Below are 16,438 nucleotides of genomic sequence, written 5' to 3' on the forward strand. Positions count from 1 at the left end.
GCTTCCATGACTTTTTTCGGCCCTATAATCATTTATAGAAACCGTGTATAAGTAATGTTATTAAAATTGAATAAAAGTTGTAACGGAACCAAACTGAGCTAAGTAAACCAAGATTTAGAAAAACGCAAAACAAATCCTCAATGTGACTTTCGTTTCTTTGGTAAGAGTCAATTCTGTACATAGAAGATCTTCCAACACTTGCAGATATTTCCGGACTAAAATATGACCCACAGTTATACCATTACAGTTATAGGATATCGCTAAAAGCTGTTTGATAAACCTTTTCTTTAGCAGTGCTCCATAAGAAGTAATCTAGTAGTGTGAGATCCAAACTTGGAAGAAGACAAGGATGAGTAGAACCTAATCTTCTGCAATTATCATTAAATTATTTCCTCAGGCATCTTCTAACGATTTGATACCTAATGAACAAGCTCGTCATCATGCTGTAGTCAAAAATCTTCCCACAGAGCAAATGGAAAATCTTCCAATTGTGTAAGAATGTATCGGCATTTTTAGCTACTGTCAAAATAATAACAGCTTCAAGGCGACGTTTCTACTGGGTTCACACACGGGATCCATATTAATTTAAAAATATATATTGTCAGGTGGGTCATGTTACTTGAATCCCCTGTACAAGAAGTTATATGTAAATTATGTACAAGGCAACGTAAGCAGTAATGTGAAATTTTTTTTCTTACCCGAGGGACAATAAAGTCAATAAGGATATTCCGAATGTTACTCATTACAACAGCTATTTGCTGACAATGCTACAAATGTATGTAATTTGTGGGCTGATTACTTTGATATAGGGTATTTACGAAAGTAGTGGTTTTACGACTTTCACATCAACGTCCCACTTGTCAACGAATAATAGGTTTATTAGACGCAAATTTATCCCACTACTATAAGAACTGTTTTACACATCAATGAAATTACCACGAAAATTACTATCAAAATTAATGTTAGAAATGTGGCAAGAAAAATATTCTGTGTGTTTCGATAGTAAAGTGAGCAAGAAATTGTGCAGACGTTCGGAAGATGACCATTTGTTTACGTTATGTACGTCTGCAACGTGTACGGCTCTAATGAAACTGTATTATTGTCAACAAAATAACGAAATTCTTAATTTTTTGCTATAATAATACATACTGGTTTACCAGTAATGGTACCGAATAACACAGATTCACAAATAATAATGCAACACATAATTCTGAAAAATTGTTAATTTTTTATATTGGCTTCATTCGACGTTGTCGAGAGTTCATAAAGTCGCATATAACACTGAAGAGATCTAACTTTTCGGAACATTCAAACTCAATGCTCAACACAGAAAAAAATCTTTCTGCAGATGAAGAAGTCACTCAGACGACAGACAGAGAATAGATAGATGACAGACAGTCAGACGGAAACGGGAGACCATTTTTTCGTACTTTAGGGGTCATGAAACGTCGGGAAATCATGTACGTAGCCATTCGTCGGATGGATCCTGTTACAATAAATACTTCCTTTGCTTACACTCGTAAAGTAAGAAATAAAAAAAACATTTGGCCACTAACAAAATTATTTATTTGGGTGTAGGTCCATTTCCCTGGAAATGAAAGAGCTAAACTGCATATAGGAGAAGAGGTAATAATTCGTATCAGTTTAATACATATGTATATTGAAAGAAAAAATTAGAAGCATATTAAAAGGATAAATGAGTAAATATGTAAATGAAGAATGGCAAAATAAAATATGAGAGTACACTTACTAAAAACATGCAAAACTAAGTATATTTAAAGCGCTACGCAATTGTATTCCATTTATTAAAACCCTACAATCTATGAACATAACCCACGACTCTATTTAATTTTAACCCTAAAAATCATCATAAATCCCTAATTATGTGCTATACCTTCTACATAATATTAATATTACGGGCGTGATAAATAGACTTCGAAACTGCTAAATACGAATTCGAGTAAAGCACTTAAGTATTTAATAAACTGCGATTGGGCATTTATCCGCTAAATAAGTAGGTACTACTTATTTATTAAAACAGCTAAAAACAATTAAACTAATAAATCACTGGAATTGAAAGAAATTTTACACTGAGAATAAGGAAAACAACTAAAATGAATGAATCAAAAACATGCACTTAAATCTACGCTAACCTGTGAATGTAAACATGTTAAGAGAGAGATAAATAAATTTGACTTTCTTTGATTAACTATATAGCCGAGTGCGAACACTTGTTCGCGAGAAAATCAGCGGTTACGGGACAGTCTAATAACCAACGCGCGGAACTGTATCTCATACGCTAGAATCAGTGCTGTCCCGGCGATAGTTTGATTACAAATATATTTTTCTTTTGGACTATTTCAACATAATATAACATTTCAAGATCACAAATCTGTGGTCCTGTGGTTGAAAAATTAAAAAGGGCATCGAGTATTATCATTTGAAGTAATATAGTAATATAGAAGTAGTTTTTTTACTAGCTGTAAACACTCCTAGCGACGCACTGGCTACGACCTTGTGGACCAGATCAAGGCGTCCCCGCTACTCGCCGTAAAACACACCTTACTTCAACTGGGGGATTGCAACGGTGAAACAAATTCCCGCGTACTGCTAATAACACAAAATGAATAGTCACAGTCTTTTAGTACTTACGTTGAGAAATTAGCACCATAAAAGCGCTAAAATACAGTGAGATTATTAAATTGAAATGAAATGCGAGGTTTCCAAAAACTAGGGCAAAATAATCAGAAAAAGGGATCATATTGAATGGCAATAAATTCAAAATAAAATTAATCAATCATCGAACCAAATCCATTATGTATGTCTCGTCTTAGTTTCTCTCTAACCTAACATGGCGTTTTCAATATTCCATGAACCAGTTTCTTTTTCAACATATTTTACTACATCAATAATATAGTACAAACACACACAAGTTGGCGTTGCCTGCAAGTGAACAATGTTGAAACACTTAACTCGCTGTAAAATTTTTGTACTATTTACATATAATGTCAAAACGTAAGATGGCCCATATTTGACAAGATAATCCAAATCAAATTTGTATAAAAAGACGCATGTTTGAACAAACATAACAAAAATTAAAACCGGTTGTGCAACCAGTAAAGCGTATTTAACCAGTTTTAACTAAAAAAGTCAACTAGCAAACAACGATATATTTCAATATAAAACTCTTCCTGTAGTAATGGACAGTAATCTAGATATATTAGCTATAAATACAAATTGAAACATAGTAAATTTAAGAAACTTACGTGAGGTGACCATCTCAGGCAAAGATACAACTAATACTAAAAACCTTCAAAATATATTGTGTTCGCTATTCCTCAACAAAATGTTTGTATTGATAGATAAGTACAGAATAATTCCGTCTATTGAACATAATTACCTGACTGAAAGAAAATACCAGAACATCGTAACAACAGCGTATAAATTATTACTATTTTTGTGAGGATAGTTATAAGTTATAATTGATCGGGTAAAAAACGTTAATCCAAAATAAATTCTCACTCACAAATTCAGTAAAAAACGTCCGTTATGGTACAAACTACTGTTACTTATACTACTTATCAGAGTCTACTACGCATTTCTTATTATTCAATTCAGTACGGTGACAACAGTGTGCTGTGCTGTAGTTTTCACATGTTTTGTTGTTCTTGGAGATTCATTTAAAATACGCGCCATTTAAGCATTTGGTTACCCCCACATTTCTATATATTATCATGGGTAGAACAGTAGATTCTCATCTAAAGTGTGTGGTCTGTGATGAGAGCATGGAGGTAGGATAACATTCTACCTCCATATAGACACATGTACAGATAAAAGTAAAGTTGGTATGTTTCTGGTGGTTTGAAGTGATGTCAAAAAACAAAACTGTAAAGGACAAAGTCTAAAATGTATAAAAACAAAAACAATGTGAACATCCCTTCAGATTCAATCCTAGTCTCTTTTGGCATTTCTATTCTCTTTCCTCCTGTCTCTCCTCTAATCAGTAATCTTCTATTCGAATCATCCATACCTCTTGCACACATCCTTGACACAGTAGATCAGTAACGAAACTTCAGCAATATTTGCGGAACGGGTGTGACCTTGGGAGCCCGTTCCCGGGAAACACGAAGATTCAAATATTTCGTAGCATTCGTATGTGATTCATATAATACTAATAATTGTACACAAAAATAAAAATGGGTGGCATATACTAGTGACATTGGCCATTTTTTTCTTTCTTATAAATTATTATTAATATATTCAAGCAAAACATTTTTATTCAATTTTGACGTTTTAAACTGCGTTTATTAAATCCTTAACAAGTCTGACAAATAAGTTGTTATCCACAAGTGAATTGCAAAAATTTTTATTTCACTCTTAATATTTTTAAATCACTCACAAAAAAATAAAAAACAACCTCAGAAACATAAACATTTTGCTTATTATTTTTAATAGTTTTCACAGAATACAATTTGTTCACAATTTTCACTAAAAGGTTGCTGCAACTAAATCAGTATTGTTTGACATATTTGTTTGGCTCTGTGAGACGTCAATTTGGGAATTGTATAAATCCCACACCAATGCAATTCCAAAGTGTGTTTCAGAAACTATTTACTACAGATTATTTCGATACGAGTGCAAGAACCAACTGTGAAACACTATTTTATGTGAAATGAAAAATTTGCGAAGGTGTTCTTTTAAATAAATTTCCACTACACATCTCCCCTGTATTCCAGCCTCTTCAACAATCATTAAGTGATGTGAGTTACCGGAAACTCACCTTGAAAGAACACAACTGTTTATGGTATGTTTGTGGATACTCATTAATACGAAAATTCTTACACCACCACTTCTGCGAAGTTTGTTGTGAACTTTGCACATTCTTACGAAGTGGTACATCCTGTTTTAATTGTGTGACATTTTAAAGTCTTCAATGAAGATGTGATTTTTGGCGATTTAATGATACCACCTAAACATTTTGCAGGTTATACTCCGATGGGTAATACATTTTATGAGTTTTTCCCAATTTATGCACCGTAGTCGTTAACTGGTTTGCGGCTAAAAAACGAACCATACAAAAATACCATTCCACCACCCCTGCAAAGACTTTCCTCTTGATTACCTCGTTTCAGTTTTTATTAGTTAGAATTTTTTACACACTAAAATTTAAAAATAAATCTTGGACCGCTCAAACACGCACACATCGAAAATTAAACTATTTCGTTTAACCTGCAGTTTGTTGACCTCTCTAGCCTGGAATTTTCTAGTATTTTTTACATGTATCGTAAGTATCTATTACTTTGTTAAAATAAATTTTACGTTTGTTTTTAACCTCATAACCCAACATCCCGTATGATCCCGTAATTAATATGACATTTCTTGTTGACAAAACCACACAAAACGTTCACCGAAAACCTTAAAATGAAAAAGAAACTATGTTCTTCAAGGTCGGAGCACCTTTAGTGACGCTAGTGACCTCTTTATGTCGTTCCGTAAGCTCCCCATGTATTTCTTATGGAATCAGCTGAGACTTTCATAGCCCTGTCCTTGACTTCCTCACTTTACTAGAATTCGCTTTAAAAAAATTCTTCATTTTAGCAATTCCTTTTACGAACAACATTCTGTTGTAATGTGTGACGATATCATAACTAATCCAAGAGAGAATGGTCTACTTTTTTAGTAGAAATTTTCATGAATAATATAAAAACAAAAAAATTTTGCAATTCTTATTTTATTGAGAAAATAAAATTTTGATTTTAGTTTTCATTCTTTTTTGAATTTGTTTTGTGGTGTTTCGTTCCCATTTTGTAGGTTCAACTCAGTTAGTGTTTCGTCATTACTTAATAGATTAATTATTAGTGTTTCTTTTTTGTTGTTTTATTCCTATTTCGTCGTTTAACTTGTGTTAGTGGTTCGTTGTTATTACATAGTTTAAATTGTTTTGTTAACTTTACTGGGACGAAAATGCGGTTTCACAAAAAATCCATTGTGTCGTAGTGCCCTGCCAAGTACTCAAAGTCTTTCCATCAGTTTCCCTCTGAGCCCCTCGTTAGAGAAAAATGGCTACATCAAGTAGAGATGATTTGTCTTAAGAAAAACTTGTTGAACATTTACTTTTTTGATACTAAACATTAATTATTTATTGTTACGTTTGACGGGCGAATAATTAGGACCACCCGGGTGGGTTATGTAGCTTCGTGCTTGCCCGCTACACCCTTCGGCCGTGGGTTCGATTCCCGTCCGGCTCTGAGTGTTGTGTATGTCCCCCGTTCCCCTGTAACTGGGATTCCGGCTTGTAGGGGAACGTAACCAAATAAAATAAAATAAAAAAATAAAAATTAGTCGGGCGTAGGTAAAACTCAACAATTTATTTCTTAATAACTAGTATTTACACGACTAACTATGGTAACGATTATGTACAGAAATTATTTTGGCGAATTTCACTGGACGCTCTTGACTGATTCCACTAGCTGAATAATCCATTCCCCACGGTCGCCTCTATTTAAACCCATACTTCTCCGATCGAGATCTTTCACGAACATTCATAGCGACTCCGCTTCGGGACTTCCGGTAACCGGCTCCAGAGTCTTTATACGCCCGCAGCGCGGCCGTCGATGAGTCACCGTTCATCGACACACATACTAGAAAAACTCATAGGCGTCATATCGGGGCGGCTATGGGTTTATGTCGTAACATTATTATAGCTCCAACGCAGCAAGCCGTCAGTCAGTACTCAACCATTTGCAATTTGCACTTTAAATCCACAGATTTTAAGTTTGCAGCAAATGGTAGAAAATGCTTGCAAAAAAAGCAGTTCCAATAGTTTTTCATGTATATGTATTTACATTTTAAACTTAACAGAAATAAAATTATAGTTTTTATAGGATGATGATGCTTATTACGCATCCATACACGAATCCTTCAATGCCCTTGCCCAGTCTTGTAAACCTTTAAATATAAAGTCCTCACCATCCATTATTCCTGTAATTATAATCCTTACAACTGTGAAAATACACTCACCGGCATGAAAAACGGGCCACCCTTATTTTTTTTTATAGATCCAAAAATTTGAAAAATGATTTCGCTTGCAATACTTTGATGTTGTCATGCAACGCTTACTGTAATATTTTTATCCCAAAAAGAACTACAAAAGATATTATTTTAATAGAAAATAATAAAAATTCAATAAACAAACAAAGCTGAAAAAAAATTAAAGTTTCCAAAAAAGCAAAATCAATGATCACTCTGTAAGGACGTCAATAACGGGTATTTCCCCCACGAACCTGTAAGACTGCTGCCATTCTCCAGGGCATCCCATGAAATGAATTGTCTATTTATTCTTGGTGGATTCTCTCATTCCTTTAAAAACATATTCTGAAGCTCATCTAAAGGGTGGGGTGCAGGTACATTCAATTAATATGCTGGTCAAGAAACAACATCAAAAATAAGTGTAGTAAAAACGTCGAAGCACTGTACTCAAAAAAATATTAGCTGGTCCGTTTTCATACTGGGGAGTCTATGCGAACAATAAATTAATAACTTAATTTAAAGTCAGAAGTAAAATTATTTTTCAGTTCCTATCTGTTTTCACGCTTTTTTTAGAATTTTAATTAGAGTATTAAAGTTCCTTCAAGATTATCTCTCCCCTCCCAATCGATATCCACGTGTCACAAAAGAAGAACATCCAGTAATATCTTATTGGTAGTTAATAAAATTTAATATTTTTTGCTACGGTTATTAACTAAACAACACCTTCATTATCACAATAATTAGTAATAAAACGTTTAGTTAATACTTCTCTCCCCCATGACCATGTTTAATTACCATTTCAGTTAGAATGTGCAAAGATATGATTGTGTTGTTTTTGTAATAATTTAATAAAATTCCATTTGACAACAATGTTTGCCTGATATAAAGCGAAGGTACAAATCAGCAAAAATCGAGTAAGCACTTAAAAATGTTTGACGTATCAAAAATTGTCAAATTTTTCAAAACCCTACGTTCAAAATGTTCGCAGTTAATTTTAGATCCCCTGGGTCAAGAGAGTCCAGTGAAGTTGCATCGGAATTATTTTGTACATAATCGCTGTAATAGTTAGTCGTGTAAACTCGAGTTATTAAGAAATAAGTTGTTGAGTTTTATCCACGCCAATTTTTAAATACCCATTCAACGAATAATATTAATAATAAAACTACTGATTCTCAAATTTTCTGAAAAATAAACCATAAATAAAAGCAAACCCCGGCTTTGATCCCCGGACCTTTTGACTGTGAAGCTGTGCCTTATTCTCAGACTACCACTGTGGTAATAGAACATCGTAGACACATGTAAAGAACAAGATGGATTAAACAATAAAAAATATAAAAATAATAAACAAAAAAAAGTACAATCATAAATAACAAGTACATAATTATAAAATTTAGACAAGCGTTACTACCAATGTAATGAGTCAAAGTCAAAGTCAAAGTGTTGGTAGGGATGATTAGAAAAAATTTGGTTACTATCTTACCTTAACCTACAAGATACTGCTAAAATACATATGAGATTGGACGACAATCAGTCCAGTAGTTTCTGTTACAATAAATACTTCCTTTGCTTACACTCGTAAAGTAAGAAATAAAAAAAATATTTAACAACTCATTCTTTATTTTTACAATTTACAATTTGCGCAACATGTAGACGCGTATAAGAAATATTTATTATTAAGGTCAGGAATTTGCGTAAAAGTGACTATTTTTATTTTTTAAGGCACGTCAATGAAACTTGAATGTAAATTACATATAAGTGAAATAAAGTAATTAGAGCATTATTTTTTCGGGATAAACTGCCTAACATACAGCGTGTTATTGAAAGGTACGTACAAAAAAAAAATTCGTTGTACGCTTGTGATAAAAAGGTCATATTTCGTTTCTATAGCAACAAAAAGGTCTCTTATTTTTTTATTATTGTTACAGTTGCTAGGATTTACTAAAATAAATTAATTTTACCTATTTATCCTTCAGTAGCGTCTAAAAAGGTTGGATAAGGGTTAATTTTCTCCTTATAATTTTGATAACACAAAATAAGTTTTTTTCACTAGCAGCCATGAAGCATGCAAATGTCGACTCATTTAGAGGTAGCAAATTCAACTTTTGCGACCACGGGTTCAAAAAAAAGATTGAGGTTATGTACGCACTACTTGATGTGATTATTTCTTAAAAAATTAATAAATGTGTGCTACTAACATTATTTGAGTATACGCATGGTAGTTGGTAGGCGGTAGGTAAAAGATAAAATGATTAATTCAGCGACAAGTGTAAACGGTTTTCTTTGTGTTGAAGATTTAGTTTAAGTTTCATTAGAAATCAAAACAAAATCAAGTTGCGTCAAAAAATATTTCCATTTATTTTTATTTAGAATGATTGTGAATAAAATAATATACATTCACTCGGTGGACGTATTTCATTCCCGTCTCACACCTGTTGTAATGAAACACTTCCCGCCTCGGTATGTAATCTACTATTTCAGACTTCTTAGACTTCGCGAAGAAATGTCAGTTTTGTTGTACCTACCTTTCAATAACACCCTGTATGTGTTAAGTGCCTATTTCGCCTGTTAAGCTCCTAAATATCCCTAAAACTATGATAATTAAAATTTGGATTTTTTGCTTAAAAACTAGACTTTTATTAGACATGTTTTGTTATCGATTCAAAGATTGCAACAGGTTTTTGATGTAATAAAGATACACTAACTTCTTGGAAAACTTTAATAGGGCAGGACGATCTGCGAATTTTCTGTCCTATTCATTTATTTCATTCACTTAAGTGTCGTAATGCTAGTACTTTTGTTTGCAAAAATAGCTATAACTTAAACACTTAAAATGCCTAATGCCTATGTTGATTTATGTGTACGTCTTTTTTGTAAGTTATATGTGAAAAAAGGCACTTACATCGGCACAAACACACATTCACAAGAAGCTGGAAGATCTTCTCTTCTGGCCACCAAGAAGTTAAGAAAGAACCAATTATGTCACGATTGCTCGATTTATACACGAATCTCCATGTATGTATTTAACAAATTTTTGTTTGTGGATTTCTACAGTAACTCCAAAATTAACATAACTCCTGTGGTCTAGTAGGATTAGTGCCGAAAAATTCAAATTGTTTGTAACCGATGGAGCACCTAAATGTGACAAATATGTAAAAGTATTATTAGACCCTCAAATGGAGTATATCTCTCGTTTGGCTCATGCTTTGAATTTATTGGCCTACAAAATTCCACATCAATACGAAAATGTAAATATTTTGATATCTAGTGTTAAACATTTTTTTGTCAAAGTGGAAATTCACAAGAAAAAGTTAAAAAATTGACCTATGCCACATGAACCTCTTTTAACTAGCTGGGTAACATGGCTTATAGAGGAATATCTACAATGTAATAATTATAAATAAATCAAAAATTCAATCTAAGCGATGAAGTTTCGGTTGCCTAAAATTGCCTAATTCTTTAAAGAAATATTTTAGGCACTTATTATCAACATTTTAACTGCCCAAAATCCAGAACTGATTTATTATACATATACCGAAACATTGTTAATCAGATTCAGTCCCTCGGGCGATTTGAAGCTGAACGACAAACGTCAAGGCAGATACTAGAGCTCCCAAAAGCTGGAACAAAAAGAATAATAAACTCTCAACTGAGTTGTATTGCTGCTAGTCACATCCTTTATAATTTTAATTTAATGTATCGACAATAAAAGAATATAAATAATCACTTACATCAACTGCTAGCTGATAATTAACTGAAATGTTCTCACCATAACTGATTTTAAACGGTTTCTGGGCATTTATAAGATATATCAGATAGATTTTTTTGTTGGCTTGACTCCAATGGTACCACTTAACTCGCACAGATGTGTCGAATATTTCTTCCGACTAAAATAAATTCGTTAAAAATATTTACACAAATTCTATTTTATTTTATATTACTCACCAAATCTTCAACAGATTGCCCGCATGACGTGAGTTTAAATATGGTAAACAATAAAGTCAGCATCAAGCTAATAAGTGTCAGAATATTCCAACCTAACGAAAAGCTTCCAATCTACAATTTAATTGAATTATACAGTATTAAGACTGGTGCACGATGGCATACAGAGAAATAATAAGCGGCAAGACTCACAACTAGCAAATTTCCACAAATTTTAAAAGGAAACATCAAGACTTTTGTCCTTCTTTCGACTTCACGTCCGAGCCTAAAATGGAAAACTAATGTTTACAGAAAAAAAGGCACAATGATTTAGATATTTGAATGAAAGAATTTCATACTTCCCCTTACATGCAATTCTTAACGTGTAATTTTATAATCCATACAAGTCTTTCTGACACAGCTTTTTGATAATTCTCGTTTAGTTTTATGTACTGTAGATTTTCATACCCATAATTTATTCTTTCCATTCTTTCCATTATTACGTAAGCCGCAGTTCTATGTTTTATAAAACCATAAACCATATGATGGGCAGGCACCATTGCAGTTAAGTAAGCCGAAAAACAACAGAAGAATCTAACGCAATAAATGAAAATTATGGTAATCTTTCCTTTAGGCAAATATTTTATGAATTGCATAGCAAATATAAAGTATATATCTTCATCTTCAGCTGCGCCTACCATTATGCCTGATAAAAGTCCTAATATTAAACCAACAATCATTGAAACAAATCCATTATGTATGTCTCGTCTTAGTTTCGCTCTAACGTTTGGAGACATGGCGTTTTTCATATTCCATGAACGAGTTTCTTTTTCAACATATTTTACTACATCAATAATATAGTACAAACACACAGAAGTTAGTGTTGCCTAGAAGTGAAAAATGTTGAAACACTTAACTCGCTGTAAAATTTTTGTACTGTTTACATATAATGTCAAAACGTAAGATGGCCCATATTTGACAAGATAATCCAAATCAAATTTGTATAAAAAGACGCATGTTTGAACGAACATACCAAAAATTAAAACCGGTTGTGCAGCCAGTAAAGCGTATTTAACCAGTTTTAACTCAAAAATGTCAACTAGCAACCAACGATATATTTTAATATAAAACTCTTCCTGCAGTAATGGACAATAATCTAGATATATTAGCTATAAATAAAAATTGAAACATAGTAAATTTAAAAAACTTACGTAAAGTGACCATCTCAAACAAAGATACAAGTAATACTAAACAACCTTCAAAATATATCATGTTCATTATTCCTCAACAAAATGTTTGTATTGATAGATAATTAAGTACAGAGTAATTCCCTCCATTGTACGTAATTGCCTGGCTGAAAGGAAATGCCAGAACAACGTAACAACTGCGTATAAATTATTACAACTTTTGTGAGGATAGTTATGATACTTATAACTGATCGAGTAACAAACGTTAACACAAAATAAATTCTCACTTTTACAGAAATACTAACACAACTGCGAGAATTAAGTTCACGAATTATATTACTGGTCTGTGAAGGCAGAGTTTCCAAAAGACGTCCTTTTCCAAAAGAAGAACAGTTGTTTGCATATCGTTATCGAAGTATTTGTAGAGAAAATAAAAATTTTTTAACCAATATTTCTTTTTTAACGGCAGTGTTTCATTTTAAACTTCAGTTAAAAACTTCCGTTTTGGTTCAAACTACTGTTACCATACTTATCAGAGTCTATTACGCATTTCCTATTATTATCCAATACAGTACGATAACAACAGTTTGCATTGCTGTAATGTTTTTTTTTCTTGGAGTTTAAACTTCGCACAATTTATGCATTTTGTTACCCCCACATTTCTATTATCGTAGATTCTCATCTAAAGTGTGTGGTCTGTGATGAAAGCATGGAGGTAAATACGATGACATTCTATAATATAAACTATAATTAAATTTGCAGGCCGCCATGTTGACGACGTCCTGCCTCTATTTCAAGGTTCTTTCGATGACCTCAAATTTGTCCTAAAGGTTATCAGTTCTATCCATCCTTCAAACAAATGGTCTTCTTTTCACCCCTTAGGTCACAAAGTTGGCAGCCTTTAATTCTCTATTCCATAGCTTACTACATATTCCCCTAAACCACGAAGCCTTTAAAAGACAACCATCAACATTCGACAAACAGGGGTTAATAATAAATATTCCCTTCGTTTAATTAGAAAAATTTTTCACAAAGCTCTCTATAGATATAAACTGTGATAACCCAAACATCCCGCCTTTAATTGACCTTGAAAAAAGTTTGAAAGGCCCTCGAAAAATTTAAAAATTCAAAGTTTGGCCTTGGCTGTGATCGTCTGACGAATGGGAACCTACGTTGTGTGTTTTTTTTTTTTAAAGTGGCGGGAAGACGTTCTTTTATACAAGTGAGCATATATTGCATGTGAGTTGAGAGCGCAAGAAATAATAGGCAAAAATTAGGGAGAGGCCGCAATGGCACCCTTCCTTAGGACAAAAAGAAACGAAGAGCGAAAGTGACTCAGCGTGCCCTTCTGGAGGTCCCGCAGGGCCAAGTCGTCATCGGTCTTCATTCCCAAAAACCCCCTAGGGCTATATTCACAGGTAAATTACATTTCAAACACCTTAAGATATATGAAAAACACTCGCGAATTGACAGACATACATATATGAAAAACGAACAAACGCAAAATTCTATACATCTGTTTAGAGTCAATGCAAATATTTGAATATCACAAATTTAATAAAAACAAAGCAAAATCTGAATTAAGTAACTGGATGCAAATACAAAAGTTATTACGGGGGTGTGGCGTCTGATTTTAAAGTTACGGAAGTTAACAGGAGCACAAGAAAAGTACTCTTGGGGCGTGCTAGCACAAGCGGAGTTTGGGGCGACCGGTCTGGGGCTGTTCTCCCCCCACGGCGGTGATTCTATCTATCGCAAAGCCTACTCACATGCACCTCCATTACGGTCATGCTGTGCGAAACTAGGCCATGACGGTCGCTAGACCCGCAAGTGGATCTCGGCTCAGGACGGAAGCCGAGAATTTTACAACATCGCCGGCCGCCCCTGCATCTATCCAAACCTGCAGACTTGTAAAGGTGATACGATAAATCTCGCCAGCCCGACTAGGAACCGCACTTCGCTTGTGCCACGTTTTCTGTGTTATTTAACCTCAATTCCATTTTTAAATGTTCAATCCCTTATAACTCTGATATTAACAACAACTGAACAAGTGTTAAAGTTTCAACGAGCAATAAACAACATTTAAATTTGCCATACAATCTTGTGAAATTTTGAACAACAAATAATTCTTATGTGAGATTAAATTGGACATCAAATAATTTATATGATAGAAACATTCATCAACAAAGTATTTACAAAACAAACGTAGCAGAGAGAGATAAGATGGACTTACCGAGCTGTGCGTCCTGAGTGATCTTGGCCTGGAGGTGATGGCTGGGGTGCTCCTGGAGAAAGCACTCGGAAGGGGTGCGCGTAATAGGGGATCATGCACTGTCGCGGGTTATAGCGGTTCCACAATAGCGGGTTCAACAATAGCGGGTTCAACAATAGTGGGTTCAACAATTGCGGAAATAACGATAGCGGGATCAGCGATAGCGGGAATAATAATATGGCGGACTACGACGACTCGAAAACGCGAGGGTTGCGGGCGCAGTACTGCATAACGATAAAATTAAACTAAACAATAAATAAGTATGGAGTTGAGGACGAGACAGTTACTTCAAAAAGACAATTTACTTTGAGAGTTTAAAAGATGATTATGAATGCTGAGGTAAAGAGATACTGGTTCCAGGATAAAATCTCAAATTTGACGTTTCAACAGTTAACACAAAACGAGTACCTACCTATTACGATTTGGCTTCATGATGATATTTATTTTTTACTTTACCTTGAAACAATTTGTGTCAAAGAAACTTAAATTTTCAAAAACTATCCACCCGCTCAACTTAAACTTAAATAATTTGTAATGTCTAAACCTAACCCTAACCTAAAAACATGTTGGTGAAAAACACTTTGTTCTCGTTATTATGGAATAGTCACTTAACTGTTCAAATATAGTATATTATTAGCCAAGTTTGCAAAGCCAAGCATTTTAGACCGAGCGCAAATTAGAACCCGAGACGCGCAGCGTCGAGGGCTCTGAAGCGCGAGGTCTAGAAATGGCTTTGCAACCGTGGTTAATATACTATTTTTTTCACTAGTAGAAATCATGAAACAATAAATTGAAAAAATAAACCTTTAATTTTTTGACGCAACATGATTTTGTTTTGATTTCTAATCAAAATTAATCTAAATCTTCAACACAAAGAAAACCGTTTACACTTGTCGCTGAATTAATCATTTTATCTTCTACCGTCTACCAACCAAGCGTATACTCAAGTAATGGTAGTAGCACACATTATTCATTTTTTAAGAAATAACCACATCAAGTAATTCGTACATAACCTCAGTCTTCTTTTTGAACCCGTGGTCGCAAAAGTTGAATTTGCTACCTCAAAATGAGTCGACATTTGCATGCGTCATGGCTGCTAGTGAAAAAAAGAATATTTTGGCAGTAGAAATGGTTTACTTTAGAACGAGCACGGTAATTTCCACGAAAAGAAGTAACGAAGAAATTAGAAGAAGAGTAAAAACAAATGTCACGGTAGTCCACAAAATTGAAATAAAAGCCTTAAAATAATAGGGACATTTATTACGTATGGAGGACGAGAGATGGCCATAAATATTATTTCGTTAGGTGCCTCTAGGGAGGAAAATTCAAGGTAAACCAAAGCACTTGTGGAATGAAAACGACGATCATTAGAAACATAAATGAAAGTGTGACAGAAGAGATTTACAGTTGGTAGTTATGGATACAATGTCATGCTGTCTAATTATTGTATTATAGTACCCAAGTAATTTTAGAATCAATCGCAATAGCGTAAAACGGTCATTATATTGTAACGGCACAATAACAGTTTTGTAAGCGAGGAAAGATTAACCAACCGCATAGTCTGGTGGTCAGGGCACCCACCCGGCAAGTGGGAGACGGTGGGTTCGATTCCCACTGCGGCTGTACAAGAATATATGTAGTCCAGACCGAGACACTTAATTTAACAGCCCAGGTAAAGTCCGTCACGCACAGATAAAAGTCCGTAGCGCACAGGTGAGAGTCCGTAGCGGGACCGTAACACAGATAAAGTCCGTCGCGAAACTATACTACGGTAATGTTCGTACTTGCACACGTAGACTCCGTACTCATAACAGTCCAGCCACTTACCCCTCTCTTTAGGAGAAGTGATTCCACGGATCAACCTGGCGGGAAGTAAATGGGCTAAGACTTCGAGTATCAATCGCAGAAAAAAACACAAGACCTAAGAGTGGGTATCCAGCTCGCTGCAAGGGCTTAGTGTTTTTTAGCTGAGAGTGGGAATCCAACTCTGGGAAAAAACTTTGATGTAGCTCCCTTTATTGGGGTGGGTTTG

Source organism: Zophobas morio, unplaced genomic scaffold, assembly GCF_036711695.1.
Source record: "Zophobas morio isolate AGI-343-1 ecotype UQ-CSIRO unplaced genomic scaffold, CSIRO_AGI_Zmor_V1 ptg000029l, whole genome shotgun sequence".
NCBI lineage: Eukaryota > Metazoa > Arthropoda > Insecta > Coleoptera > Tenebrionidae > Zophobas > Zophobas morio.